The 14331-nt window shown below is 33.9% G+C and overlaps 1 pseudogene; it reads right to left on the reverse strand.

The window, feature by feature from the left end:
• Positions 1–6118, reverse strand: part of LOC149538175 (cucumisin-like) — a 44125-nt pseudogene extending 38007 nt beyond the window's left edge.
• Between the last annotated feature and the right edge of the window lie 8213 nt (positions 6119–14331).

Raw genomic sequence — 14331 nt, forward strand, 5'->3', positions numbered from 1 at the left:
TTTAACATTAAGTTTTTCTAAATGCAAATCTTCAATAGCCACGATACTTAAAATAGTGTAGACAGAAGTCATCTTAACAACAGAAGAAAATATCTCATCAAAATTGATTCCTTTTTTCTATGCAAATCCTTTTACAACTAACCTAGCTTTAAATCTTTTCTTACCTCCTTCCTCTTCTTTCAACTTGTAAACCCACTTATTCTGTAAAGCCTTTTACCTACAAGCAACTTGCATAAATCTCATGTCTTATTCTTTAGCAATTAGTCTATTTCATCTTTCATTGCATACTCCCATTGAATCTTAGTATCCACCTGAAAAGCTTCATCATAACATTTAGGTTCACCAACATCAATAAGTAAAATAGAATACAAAGAGGGAGAAAATCTTTGTGGAAATCTAATTCACCTTGTTGACTGTCAAACATTCATTGATGTGTGTGGTATTTGTTGTTGCAGTTGTTGCACATCATGAGGAATGGCTAGAACATCATCTTTTGGAGTATCATCCAACACCACATAATCATCTTCTTTCTTCTCATGTTGCTAAAACATATTTTTGTACAACACTTTCTCATTGAATATGACATCCCTGCTTCTTATAATTTTATGATTTTCAAAATCCCAAACCCTATAACTAAATTTATTAATGTCATATCCAAAAAATACACATTTATTTGACTTAGCTTCCAACTTGGTTCTATTTTCAGAATCTATGCAAGAAAAAGCTTCACAACTGAAGGTTTTGAGAAAAAAATAACTCACCTTCTTACCAGTCCATGCTTCCTCTGGAATACCACAACCCAAAGGAGTAGAGGGACCTCTATGAATCAACTACAAAGGAGTATTGATAGCCTCTGCTCACATGTATAAGGGCAACCCAACATGTAACCTCATCCTTCTTGCATTCTCCATTATAGTCATGTCCATGCATTCAGCCACTCCATTTTCCTATGGAGTCCTTGGAATAGTTTTCTTTCTATGAATACCATTAGTGGAGCAATAATCTTTAAATTCATGACTATAATACTCACCACCATTATCAAATTTGAGACATTTTAATTTCTTACCAGCCTCATTTTCAACCAAGCATTTCCATTTCTTAAAAGTTTAAAATACATTAGATTTCTATCTAAGAAAATAAACCTATACTTTTCTAATTGTGTCATCAATAAATGTAACATAATAATGAGAGCCACCAAGGGAAGATACTTCACCTGGTCCGCATACATTGGTATGCACAAGCTCTAATTTCTCCTTTTTGTTTTCCTTCCCAATCTTCACAAAACTCACTCTCTTCTGTTGTCTTCACTTTTGTAATATTAAATGCCACCAATGGTGCCAAGCATAATCGAATGTTTCCAAGTTCCTTTCTATCTAAAAGATCTCATTTGTCATTTGACATAGATCCTTGATTCTTGGCTTTTCCTTCGAATGGCTTCCATAAATCATTTTGATAAAGATAGTATTCGATTTACATCTTCCATAACTAAAATTTGTGTCTATTAAACCTATCAACTCTTAGCTTACCCTCATCTTCCATCCCTCTCACTTGACCATGAGACTACTACTCAATGATGAGACTTTCCCACAAAGGATAACTGAAAAAGAACACAACCTCGCTTTGATACCACTTGTTAGGATTAAACCATGGATAGAAATAAAAATTACATGCAAATATAACCAATATCAAAAAATAATAGATCACACAAAAAAGAACACAAGACACCAAGATTTAACATGGTTCACCCAATCCCTAGGCTATGTCCTCTAAATAGCAAGTCCGATATTATTATGATCTAGTGATCACAACTTGATTACAATCTATAATCCTTTACAGCTCAATACCATCGCAACAACCAATTTTTGCATCACCTTATAAAATAATCTCTGACCCTAAGCCCTTTTATACAAGTATTAAATTTCTTTAGGGTTATAATTAATAATTACATGTCGGCCCAAAATCTTGATAAAATAGGGCCAAATTTTTTTTTCCCAAAGTATTTATGAAGTATGTAGAATACTTTCTTGATCACTCACCACAAACTAACACTATCCTCCTAAGAATTTTGTTAATGACCTTATTTGAGGATAGATCTATTAAAAACTAACAAAATATATTTATTTTTCAATTAAATTCTTATCTTGAATAGCAATACAGGATATGTATAATTAAGAAAAGACAAAATGCAATTCCCTTTTTGTAGTTTCTAGTTCAAACTGCTACAACAATTAATGTCTTTAGATGAATTGATAAGATAAAAGCTCAACTTATAAGATTCAAAATTTGCATTATTCATCTTTTTATTTCATAAGCATGCAAAAGGATGGGATAGGGTTTTCTTGTTTATTTCTTTTAATTTTTTCAAAGATTTAAAAATATAAGTGGCACAAGGAACCAAAATAGATAAAGATGACTATTCAAAAGGCAAGTTGATAAGGTCCAAGAGAATTTGAGACAAGGAGAATACTTAGGTAATAGGTATGAAATTTATTATTTTCAGTTTTTTTTTGAATAAAAAATAAAAATTTAATATTTTTAACATTGAATGATCTAACATTTTATTGTAACATTGGAAAAATTGAATGAATAGTTGATTTGCTAAAATCTTCTACATGCAACCTTGCATGTACACATGAAAAAAGATGAGGACAATATATGTAAATAGATTCTATTCTATTATTGTGATTGCAAGAATATGTCAATGTGGATCAAAATAGGTATGTATCTTGATATCACACATGTATTTATAGCATACACATTAGCATATGTGAAGTTGCTTTGATCATTTAACTTTTATCTAATATAAACCTAAGAGGGGTGTGGTTTTTTAATTCTAAATTAAATTTTCTTGATAAAGTTATTTTAGGAGATATTTTTTCTTTTATAGTAGAGAGTTGCAAATATATACAATGATATTTATTATTTATTGTGCTACGTGGAAGAGATGAAGAATTCAACAAAAGAAAAAATAATTACTAGAATGTTATTCTTCATATGTCTCATTATATAATGATTATCCATCATGTAATTCTACATGATATTCAAAAATATTATATATCATATCTTGATAATATTGTCAATTAGCATGGACTTGCATATAAATTCATCAAAATGTAAGCAATTGGAACTCAAGTTTACTATGAATTGGTCCTAGTAAGGAGTCAAACTCCTCTTATTTGTTGTTCCTCTTGCTAAAGTGTGAGAGTCCATCAAGATGACAACATGATTCTCATATAGCTCCACGCAAAGGCTTCAATTATATTCTATACCATTTTTTAAGAACATCAGATGAAGAATAGATTCACTTCAAAAGTTTTTATTTTTTACTTTCAAAGCTTTTCCTTCAAATGACATTATCATTTTACCTTTCTTAAAGTTTCTTCCTCTTCTCAATCCATTCTTAATTTATTTTAATAATATTAGATTTTATATTAATCAAGAATTTATTTATTGTTTTTGTATGGAAGTATTAATTTATACTAATATTTAAGAAATTAACAATTGAGGATTATGAGGTGGTACAAAAATTATAGAGAGAAAAATTATAATGATACCAACATTCAATATTATTTGTCATAAAATTATATACATTTTTATTTAAGCTCCAAACCAACATTCATAGAATGTAGAAATGTTATTAGATTTTTTATAATTTAAATAATAAGAAAAATTATGAATTAATAATATAAATGTTATCTATATTAGTTTTTAAATTTTGATTATTATAGTAATATAAATTAATAATAGAGAAGTGCTCCTAATTGTACAAGATTAAACATTATTATATTATTTTATACCAAATAATAATCTTCATTGAAGGTGTTGGATTTGCCTTTCCATAACCATTGTCCACTTTTTACCTATTATTTGTAGCTTCACTTTCTTCATCATACATTAATTATATCACATTCTTATAATGATTTTCTAGTTACTACGTATTCTAGTATTTCCTTACGTGAGAAGCCATCAAATCTTTTGCTCCATGTAATCAATTTTACAATTATGAATTCAATTTTTTCCATCTAGTAACATCTGCACCATTCTCATTTGCAATCGATCTTATTGAGCTGTAATTTCTTCTTAGCTCTCCTCATCATTTCCTACATCAACTGATGTGACACTTAATTAAGATAGCTTCTACACTAGAGAAATGTGAAAAAGTAGAGGTTGAAGCAGAAACTACATTTGATTTCATTGATTGCTTTGATGTAGAACATTTCAATATTTGATTCATGAAAGTGGAGATGGAAATTGGAATTTTTTTAATGGGAAATTAAAATACATCAGCATAACCTGTGTACCCTACAAAGATACAATTATCACTACATGAAACTCCCTCTATAAATAGCGTGATGGGCTTGTTGGTAAATAAATTTTTCATAGTAGAATTTTCCCAATGGAGTGTGTGGCAAACCATTCACAATAGTTGGATAGGCCCTTGGTATGCGGCCTTCCTTTGTGTTAAGAGGGGCAGCTCCCTCATATGATATGATTTTGAAGCTTTTCGAATAAAGGATCTAAAACTAAAAGGTGAAAAAGCTCATGATGACGAATGCACCACACGACTCCAAGGCTTTCCTGAACTACTAAATTCAAAACACTAATAACAACAATCAAGATCTATGCTTGAAAACTATTACTAGCACAATGCTGATCCACAGATTCATAAACATCTACACCATACCGTGAAAATGTTTACTACAAAGAGAATCAACATTCCTAACAATTTAGATTTGGAAGAAGAGAACTCAAATTGCACATTCCTTTATTTTCTTGCACCAAGAAATCAAGAGGAATTTCTGATTACAAAGACAAAAATTGTACATACTTTCCAAATATCATCTCCTAATCAAAATTTTAGCATAGTGTTCCCTTTTTCCAAAGCCAAAAAGTCCCCCTCACAAAGCCAATAGGTGTCCTTATATAGACATGGAGGTTAATAACTACCTCTTCGTGGTTAATAAACACCTCCAAAATACGTGATTTTGGGAGGTTAATTAACCTCAATAAAATTAACCTTAAATGGCAAAGATCACTAATTGAAATGTATGGCTGGAAACATGTCTTCAAAGGTTGAATCATTAGCTTGCTGAGTTATTTGATGCAGAATCTTCTTCGTGATCGTCACCAAGTTTGACATATTGAGTAATGACAAGGAAACAATAATTCACAACACCAATTGCTCATGTACTGACTGTAATCTAGATAGTGATAGTACAATCTTGACTTCCGATTGATATAGATCATAGAAGTTTCAATCCTTTTGAGAGTGATTGTGATGAGCCATTATCATATCCACCTGTTGATGCTCTATTGACTCTAAACATTTATTACTACAAAACCAATTGCTTTCAGGGCAAGAATTTAATTTTGGCATTCCTCTCTCATATAAGCATCCCACGTGATAGTGACATTCACACTGATCACAAAAGAGGACTATCAACTCTCTAAATAACTCTAGATATTGTCTTGCAACCATTTGACCTATCATCATTGTCCAAGAGCTGTATCTATTGTTGAAGTAAAGTTTTTTCCATTTTCTAAAATAATATTAGCAAAAGGTCAATGGCATTTTCTTCCTGCATGGGCTTCCAAATCTGTTCGTGAATATACTTTTGTTCAACATGCACACATAATCTCTTCATAGGTTACCTAGCCCTCTTCTTGTGAATTTAAATAATACACTTTTTACTTCTCCACCACCACTTGATTTTCTTTCATCCAGGCACAAGCCCTGAGTATACTAGCAATGGCAACCAAGTTTAGTTTTATGCCTGTTATCTGCATTTCCTGAAAGAGTTCCAAGACATCATCGTGATGCTTATCCTAAGCATATTCCACAACCATTGCATTCCACAAAATGACATCCCTATTTCTATGAGACATTTCATCAAACACTAGGTGTGTTTCAAGTAACCGTCCACATTTGGAATACATGTGTGTGAGGGTAGATCTCATGAAAGCATCCTTCTTACATCTACTTGTAACAAGGAATCGATGTACCTGTCTTCCAAAATACGGCTTCCCAGTGAGCAAAAACATGAAGAACGCTAGCAGTGGAAACAAAATCTGGTTTCACACCTTGTGATTGCATCTCATAGAAACACTTCCAATTCATATTACACTACCCATTTTGCATATACCCAAAAATCAAAGTATTTCTGGAGATGACATCTTTCTCTGACATTCTCTCAAACACTTGACGTGCATCATCAATCCTCCTACATTTTGTGTACATGTCGAGTTGCAAATGAGAGAGAAACTAGTGGCATGCCTTGAGGGTGAAAGAAGTGTAAAACTATTCTTTAATCATCATGTTCCACTCTTTGACAGAGCTCGCTTTACTCACCTCCATCAAACTTAAACCATTCTTAGATTTAAGTCAGGGTGACTATCCAAATATCTGCAGTGATCTTCAATAACATGTGCCATGTTTTCCAGATTATGTAGGGATAAAGACATCACTTTCTGCTAAGATGATATAATCCACAGTAGCCATTTGAGTTGCATGCGATAAAAAAGGTGCGAACTCTTGTTTAGATGTTAAAGTATCCCTATTTTTTTTAAAAAAATCAAATTTGGAAACTGAGATTACAACTCAACCATGCAGGCATCACCACCATAGACCTCTCCTACAACTACGTATATGGGTGTGCTTTTTGGATAGCCGAGGGCTCGTAGGAAAATACCAATCTTCTTTGAGATTAATGGTTAGCTCTTTGTCAATACTCCTACTACGCAGCCCACAAAATTGTTGTACAAAAAACTCCACAATGGCTCTGCAATATCTTCTACCTTTATAGAATCTGGGAGACAATATTCATCACCTTCATAAAATTTGAACCTCTGAGTCATAGCAGAACCCATGAATTGTATAATATCTTCTTCTTTTGTTAGAATTTTAATCATGCCCGATTTGATGTTTGAAGATAAGCTTATTAAAGCTTCTATAGTTGCGGGCCAGCAGGGAGACATGAGTGTTTCATTGGTCAAACATTTTGTTAAACAATTTACATGCTTTGGCTTTCCATCTTTCCATTAACACATTACATCAAGCACATCAAGTGCAATCTCAGGCATTATGTGCTCCTATTTAATTAACTCTCGAAGATAACTTTTACAGGTTTACCTTTACCATTTCTACATGAATATTTCAAGTGATGATTAGATTTCTCTTCTTTTACACCACCCTTTTGCACATCATGAAACTTGAGATGGCTTGCACTTATCGAGTTTCCTCACGTTCCAATCTCTTCATAGACCTGGGCTCCCATAACTGGCGGCTTTATTCCTGTATATTTGCAAGTTTATGCTTCTTTAAAATGTTCTTATACTGCTAGCGTGAGGCTAGGTAATAACCCGTAGGCTTATTCACCTTGCTATCTTCACCTCAGAGAGAACGGTGCACATGATTGGCATCCATAATAGGCAGCTCTTAGAAAAGCCAATTTTGTCTAGGATAGTGCAAGATAGTGGTCATGATATCATCTTGGTGGTATTTCCTATAGTTTTGGTGAGCTGATATATATACATGTATCGCTATCTATCCACGGGTTATATAGATGTGTGCCACATAATTCAACTTCCTAGCATGGACAACTTGTCTATGAATTCTGCAATAATATATGGGTATGACTTCGCCTTCTCAAAACAAAAACTTCTCATACATCAACCCACGTATCACTGCATCCTATCCATATTCTACTCCAAGAAGATCTTCTATGAGCTGTTTTGCTATTGCAGATTGGCGTTGAAGATTGGTTTTGGTGTTTCCCACTAGTTGAGGACCTTCGATAGGAAAATCTGGTGCAACTACTTTTAGACCTTACCCAACAAGTCCAAATAGAAAGGGCTCGGCCTCCAAGTTCTCTAAATTTAGAGGGAATCCAACTAAATCTACACCCCACTCTAAACTTTCCCTAGTACGTAACTTCCATTTTGCTTGTGTGACTACTCATAGAAGAATTTTAAACAAGTTAGAGAGATTTTCAAACAGGTTAGTAACCATCTCGAAGAGGTTAAGAAATACACATTTTTGGAGAGGTTAATTAACCCACTCCAAAATGTGTGTTTTGAAAGTTATCATTAATCTTTTGGGAGGTTAAGAAAAATGCATTTTTGGAGTGCTTAATTAACCTATTCCAAAATGCGCAATTTGAGGGTTATCATTAACCTTTTGAGAGGTTAATGGTTAATGATAGACTTGAAAACATGTATTTTGGGGCTCAACATTAACCTCCTATAAGTTCGAGCTCAGAAGCCAGATTTTAAAAATTTCAAGTATTGAGTGGAGCTAAGGATGAGCCGGAGACATGAACATTTAGAAATTCACCAAGGTTTAGAGATAAAATGGCCAATTTAAAGCTTAAAACTAGGCAAGTTTCCAAAAACTAATCACCGCTTATAAAATTGGAATAAATTTATAAGCATGCAATAGCTGGCTCTAACTGGGGACAAGGACTGACAAGGATGAAGCTCAAATCCAAAATGAATAAAATAATGCCTTATCCATTGGGCTATAAAATAGAGTCATTTGAGGGACCAATTTACAAAAGAGGGAACAAACACAAAAAATGGGATAGTAGAAAGAAAAACTGAAGCACCACAAACTCCTAACTAGACTATGTACAGGGCAGGTTTCCCTACCTCCAGTGACTCAAGGTATAATCATGAAAATCCATTCACAAGGTGGCGAAAATAAATTCCATCGTTCACCAACATGTGGCAATTCTTAAGCTTCCATGGGTTTGAATATAAGTGTGCTACTTGAATACTAACTTTGAAGTTCATAGCACACCCCACATCTTTGGATGACAAGACATATCCAAATAACCAGGCTTCATAAAAAATCTCAAACTTTAAAATTAATCCTGCTTCCTATTGCATGTCATTGATAACTTCATTTTAAAAGAGTTGAAGTATAAGATTCTCAAGTCTCTGAATACATTTCTGATCTTCCCCTCTATTTGGCAAGCCCTCTAATTGGATTTCTAGTGATTGATCATCATGAAGTCTTGAACTTGTTTCTAACATTAGATACTCTTGCTTTTCCATGGGCGTGCTCATGGCTAAATCCTTTGTAAAATTACTCCAACTAGGATGCACATCCATGTTATATTGAATTTTCTCACGATCCATTTCTTCTTCCTTATCTTCCAAAAGATTATCTTGAAGTCTTAGGTACTGTGAAGTTATACTAATATCATGGTCAACATGGTTGGTCATCACTTCAATTTCCCTTCCATTAATATCAAAATTCTCCTTCTGAAGATCTTTCTAGTGATTAAGACTCAACAATATCAAACCTTGTATTGTATTTCCTTCATATAATCTATGACATGAAGCAACTTGTGGAGTTATAGCCATCAAACCTTGTCTTTGAATACCAACTTGAGGATCACCTTCATAGAGAAATTTACCATCCAAAGATTTTGAGCACAATCTTGGAGTAAATGCATCATAAGAGTTTTCTTCACTAGATTCCTCCATGAGATCCTCTGCTAACTCATTACTTTCTTCATCATGGTTATTCTTCTCATAGAAGTTCTTCGGCATAGAATTTCCTATTTGATGAAAAGACTCAAAAAGAGGATTTCCTCGAACTTTGAATGATCCATAGGAATTTAATTTCACTTTTACTAGAATAGAGGAAATTTTCTTCATATTCATATAGCTTTAATCTTCAATATGTTCAATGATATCTATCCCCTCTTGAATCATCATTTCTTCTCCAAGACATCTTTCATGAAGTGTGAAAGTTGGCATGCATGATAAAGAATTAAGGTTACATGGTTCATCTTCTTCTTCCCCTCGAAGCTAATTTTTAACTTTTTCATCAACCGATTGTTTAATCACAAGTTCATCAATATCATTAAATGTAAAGGTCTTCATTTCCTTAGGGAAAGAAGATATTTGTAGAAATTCATGACTGCTTTTATCTCCATCGATGGTAGTAGTTTCTGATTGTTCCATGACAACTTATGTATTGATGTCGTCTATAGATTCATCTTGAATGATCATGGAAGGATGATTGGGAAGATTTTCTCCATTTAGGAAATCACCATCTGAAGCATCTAGGCACCAAGTAGGAATAAAAGCAATATGAAATTCACCTTGATCCACATTTTCCTCATCTTCAATCATTTTTTGTGTAGTTTCTCGAGATTTTGATATTTCTCTTTCTTTCTTATTAGGATTGAGATGATTGAATAATTTCTCCTAGATTTGAAAATCTTCACATTCATGCCTTGATACATTAGCAAACCTTTCTTCTTCTATAGATTCTCTTCCTTGACCATCTCCTTCATTACACAGTCTTCTTTCAAGCATGAAGATTTAGATGAATCCTTTCTAATATTTGGATCGGAAGATGTTCTACTATCAAGAAAGTAATTCTTGCATGGGTCTTCTTTCTCAAGTTCTCGCAACATTTGAAGTAAAGAAGGATGTACTTTGTTAGGATCCAGGCGTGCATTGCCATAGAAGCTTTTTAAAAATTCAACTTGATTGGGATCAATGATAGTATGATTTTGATGAGCAATAGGTGTAAGCATGGGGACACCTTTTTGACCACCACTATCCATCTTTGATTGACATGAATCACTTTCCTTATCAAGTTCTTCCTTATGCTCGCATGTGAAACTTCCTTCTGAAAAAGATTTTGTTTTGTTAGAGAAAAATTGATTATCTTTACCATCTTCTTCATTTATCTTTTGCAAAGTCTAGAGCAAAGATGGATGAATCCCTCCTAGATCTAGTTTCTATCCACCATAGAAAATTTTCAAGTAGCTTGCCTGCTTAAGATCAATCTGATTTTTCTGAGATACAGGTACATGAGGGACATTTTTAGTATCCTTCATTGCTGATTTAGATGAAACACATTTTTCAGCAAAGCCTTCTTTATCTTTATATGCTGAATCTTTTTTCAAAAAGGATTTTTGATCATGAAAAAGAAAACCATAATTCTTTTCATCCTCTTCTTCAATCTTTTGAAAAACTTGAAGTAAGCGAGGATGAACCATTTTAGGGTCTAACCTCCTACCGCCATAGAAATTCTTCATCAATTCAACTTGCAGAGGCTCATTAGGAATTTGTTTCTTAGGATATGAAAAGTATTCATCATCACTATCATTATCACTATCACTTTCAACTTTTCCTATGTACCAAATCATGATTTTGAATTGCCACCTTCAAATAGAGTCGTCGATAATCAATCTTTAAAATAGAGTCGCCAACCTTCATTCCAGGGAAGGTACCTTTTATCAACCATGTTATTGATTATTGTTCACTTGGTTTTGGATGTGACCAAGATTTTGCCTGTTTAAGATCAATCTAATTTTTCTTAGGATAAATACTATTCTTTCAATGATTACAACGTTGTGTCCAATAGGAGCCCTTCGCAAGATTTCTTCGAACTCTTCTTCTTCTTCAAGAACATGATTCACCAGATGGTATTGTTGAGCACTTTGTCTGCACCTCTAGGCTAGAGTGTTCAAGTCTAAAATAATATCCTCCTGGGTGTTTTGGAAGCCAAGGTTTGGTTGGAGAACTGAAAAAATGTTCTCATGTGGTAGCACCATCGTGCTTCATTACAGGTGACTATCAATCTTTCTTGTTCAGTTTCCCCAGCAAAGTTGCCAAAAATCTGTTGGTAAATAGATTTTTCATGGTAGAATTTGCCCAGTAGAGTGTGTGGCAGACCATTCACATAGTTGGATAGGTCCTTGGTATGTGGCCTTCCTCTGCGTTAAGAGGGGCAACTCCCTCGTATGATATGATTTTGAAGCTTTTCGAATAAAAGATCTAAAACTAAAAGGTGAGAAAGCTCATGATGATGAATGCACCAAACAACTCCAAGGCTTTCTCGAACTACTAAATTAAAATCGCTAATAACAACAATCATGATCTATGCTTGAAAACTATTACTAGCACAATGTTGATCCACAGATTTAGAAACATCTACACCATACCGTGAGAATGCTCACTACAAAGAGAATCAACATTCCTAACAATTTAGATTTGGAAGAAGAGAACTCAAATTGCACATTCCTTTATTTTCTTGCACCAAGAAATCAAGATGAATTTCTAATTACAAAGACAAAATTTGTACATACTTTCCAAATATCATCTCCTAATCAAAATTTTAGCATAGTGTTCCCTTTTTCCAAAGCCAAAAAGTCCCCCTCACAAAGCCAATAGGTGTCCTTATATAGACATGGAGGTTAATAACTACCTCTTCATGGTTAATAACCACCTCCAAAATATGTGATTTTGGGAGGTTAATTAAACTCAATAAAATTAACCTTAAATGACAAAGATCACTAGTTGAAATGTACAGCTAGAAACATGTCTTCAAAGGTTGAATCATCGGCTTGCTGAGTTATTTGATGCAGACTCTTCTTCGTGATCATCACCAAATTTGACATATTGAGTATTGACAAGGAAACAATAATTCACAACACCAATTGCTCATGTACTGACTATAATCTAGATAGTGATAGTACAATCTTGACTTCCCATTGATATAGATCATAGAAGTTTCAATCCTTTTGAGAGTGATTGTGATGAGCCATTATCATATCCACCTGTTGATGCTCTATTGACTCTGAACATTTATTACTACAAAACCAATTGCTTTCATGGCAAGAGTTTAATTTTGGCATTCCTCTCTCATATAAGCATCCCATGTGATACTGACATTCACACTAATCACAAAAGAGGACTATCAACTCTGTGAATAACTTTGGATATTGTCTTGCAACCATTTAACCTATCATCATTGTCCAAGAGCTGCATCTTCTATTGAAGTAAAGTTTTTGCCATTTTCTAAAATAATATTAGCAAAAGGTCAATGGCATTTTCTTCTTGCATGGGCTTCCAAATCTTTTGTGAATATACTTTTGTTCAACATGTACACAAAATCTCTTCATAGGTTACCCAACCCTCTTCTTGAGAATTTAAATAATACACTTTTTACTTTTCCACCACAACTTGATTTTCTTTCATCCAGGCACAAGCCCTAAGAATACTAGCAATGGCAACCAGGTTTAGTTTTACGCCTATTATCTGCATTTCCTAAAAGAGTTCCAAGACATCATCGTGATGCTTATCCTGAGCATATTCCACAACCATTGCATTCCACAAAATGACATCCCTATTTCTATGGGACATTTCATCAAACACTAGGTGTGTTTCAAGTAACCGTCCACATTTGGAATACATGTGTGTGAGAGTAGATCTCATGAAAGCATCCTTCTTATATCTACTTGTAACAAGGAAATGATGTACCTGTCTTCCAAAATCTGGCTTTCCAACTGAGCAAAAACATGAAGAATGCTAGCAGTGGAAACAAAATCCGATTTCACACCTTGTGATTACATCTCATAGAAACACTTCCAATTCATATTACACTGCCCATTTCGCATATACCCAACAATCAAAGTATTTCAGGAGATGACATCTTTGTCAGACATTCTCTCAAACACTTGACGTGCATCATCAATCCTCCTACATTTTGTGTACATGTCGAGTTGCAAATGAGAGAGGAACCAGCCGCATGCCTTGAGGGTGAAAGAAGTGAAAAAGTATTCTTTAATCATCATGCTCCACTCTTTGACAGAGCTCGCTTTACTCACCTCCATCAAACTTACACTTAAGACATTCTTAGATTTAAGTCGGGATGACTATCCAAATATCTGCAATGATCTTCAACAGCATGTGCCATGTTTTCCAGAGTATGTAGGGACAAAGACATTACTTTCTGCTAAGATGATATAATCCATAATAGCCATTTGAGTTGCATGTGATACAAAAGCTGCGAACTCTTGTTTAGATGTTAAAGTATCCCTCTTTTTTAAAAAAAAATTCAAATTTGGAAACTGAGATTCCAACTCAACCATGCGGGCATCACCACCATAGACCTCTCTTGCAGCTATGTATATGGGTGTGTTTTTTGGATAGCCAAGGGCTCATAGGAAAATACCAATCTTCTTTGGAATTAATGGTTAGCTCTTTGTCAATACTCCTACTACGCAGCCCGCAAAAATGTCACACACAAAACTCTAGAATGGCTCTGCAATATCTTCCGCCTTTATAGAATCTGGGAGACAATATTCATCACCTTCATAAAATCTGAACCTCTGAGTCATAGCAGAACCCATGAATTGTATAATATCTTCTTCTTTTGTTACAATTTTAATCATGCCCGATTTGATGTTTGAAGATAAGCTTATTAAAGCTTCTATAGTTAAGGGCCAAGAGAGAGACATGAGTGTTTCATTGGTCAAACATTTTGTTAAACAATTTACGTGCTTTGGCTTTCCATCTTTCCAC

This window comes from Cupressus sempervirens, chromosome 9 (assembly GCF_028749045.1).
Source record: "Cupressus sempervirens isolate cs-2001-9-10 chromosome 9, ASM2874904v1, whole genome shotgun sequence".
Classification (NCBI taxonomy): Eukaryota; Viridiplantae; Streptophyta; class Pinopsida; order Cupressales; family Cupressaceae; genus Cupressus; species Cupressus sempervirens.